This window comes from Teleopsis dalmanni, chromosome 1 (genome assembly GCF_002237135.1).
Source record: "Teleopsis dalmanni isolate 2A chromosome 1, ASM223713v2, whole genome shotgun sequence".
Classification (NCBI taxonomy): Eukaryota; Metazoa; Arthropoda; class Insecta; order Diptera; family Diopsidae; genus Teleopsis; species Teleopsis dalmanni.
Window position 1 is genome coordinate 180,891,374 of NC_051846.1, and position 2,268 is coordinate 180,893,641.

A 2,268-nucleotide genomic window follows, 5' to 3' on the forward strand; every position below is an offset into this window, starting at 1 on the left:
AATCCCAACAATGATGCAACACAGGGTACACTACAACCGGTCGCAACAACATTTGTGACTATTGGTATGCTACCACCACCGCCACCCGAAATCGCTACAATTTCTGCGGCTGGCACTCCGGGTAGTACGACGAGCACATTTAAAACGCCACTCTTACCAATGCCAACATTAGAGGATATCGAAGGCGGTCTAGCGCCTAGCAATATACAACAGCCTATACCAGGTGGCATATTGAAATATCCAACAAACACAATAACTATGAATTTGCCAATTGGCATGGGCCCTGGTCCACCAAACTTACCACCCCCAACACAAACTCTATCAGCACAACAGCCACCGCCTGCAACACTTACAATCGATGATACAACATCGTGCGGCACACTGAAAAGTAATGCAAAACTGCTGCATAGCACAGGACCGACATTGCCACCACTTCCACCGCTACCACCACCAACTGTGGGCATCTTAACGAACTCTGGCAACAGTGGCAGTAGCATGGCTGCTCATGGCAAAGGTGTTGGCAGCAATAGCGGCAGCACAGCCACAAATCTAAACAACTCAAGCAGTAATTTACATCATAAACCAGCAACCAAATGCTGTTGTTGTTTTGGGAGTGGGCGTAGTGATTCCAAATCTAAGAAACGTAAGCACAAGAGGCAAACACTGTGGTCAGCATTCCTAACGAATTTGGGTATTTGCGCTTTGCTTTTGGCTTACACGCTTTTAGGTAAGTCAGTAGTCAGTAGTGGTTTTATAAAATTTACAAACTTTCAGTTTTCTACTTCCCAACAAATACTTTTTTTGTTGTAATTATAACGAAAAATATACTCAATTTGATAAAGTTATTTGCGCTATAAACTATATTTTAATTTAACTGATATCTCAGTCCACTTGTGCATTGTTCTAGAAAAACCAACCAAAACCAAACCTATTGATGCAAAAAATATCTTTTACTTTCTCAAAAGTTGCTCTTCATTTTAAAACTCATAGTTTTATTTTATTTTTAATTTTATTTAAGTAAAATTTATCAGTTTTAAATTAAATTGAAAAGATCTGTTTTTAATAAAACATACTTTTATAATAAGTCAAAAATTATACTACTGCAATATTATTAAAGGTTCTACTATTTTATTATAACATAAAGAACTTATAAATTTGATTAAATACAGACGCTGCACTCATCCATACACCATAAAACTGTGGTAGTAAAACAAAGAGAGATTTACCTTACAATGAAATTATTAATATTTGGTCATCCTAATATTAACTAGAACTAACATATTTTCTTTGTATTTTCCAACTTATACATACATTTAAACAAAATAAATTTCCAATCTTTGCCTAAGCTTTATTACCATCATTTTTATTCTTAACTAAGACTACTGTAACTCCTTTTGGATGTCCCTGGAAATAGGAACATCGAAGCGAACAAGAAAGCTAAAGGTTTAATCCGCGTTTATGCTTTCCTGCGTGCAGGTGACGAATCATGGATATATGTGTTAGAGTCGGAACGTAAACAGTAGTCGACTGTATGGGTGTTTCAAGATGAACCGAATCCAACAAAAGTTGTTCACTTGTTTTTTCAGAAAAAACTTGTCATGTGGCAATTATACCAAATATACCATTACAGAAACAGTTAATTCCGAATGGTATTCCAGTACAACCATTTGTATACCGGAAATCTTCAGTAAAATATGGAAAATAAACAAGCACTGTCGGATCATTCTCTATCAAAACAATGCGAGTGCTCACAGATCTCGTCTAACAGTCTATTTGAACATTCAAATAATCGGATTGATGAGTCATCCGCTGTACAGTCCTGATTTGGCACGCAATGACTTCTTCTTGTCCCCGAACCAGAAATCAGCGCTGTACAGTCCTGATTTGGCACGCAATGATTTTTTCTTGTCCCCGAACCAGAAATCACAGACAGGCCAACACACAAATAGATAATCAAATCTACAACCTATCTCAAGGTTGCAGCATTAAAAGAACACAGAACAGAAAAATGTAGGACCTGACTGATTTTTGTATTCTTGATATTAAAAATTATGATATATATAAAAAAAATTTCTGTTTAAGACAGTTAGCAAGGAATTTGCTATTTTGTTGTGTAGTCTCTAGAAAAAAAATTCATCTCATATTTTAAATAGTGATTATTCCTAAGTGGTTTAACGATTTATTAGCCAATGAACGATTTCATCAAGAAAAAAAATGTAGTACTATCATCATAGTTTAATAAAAGTTATAATAATTTTATAATTTTGT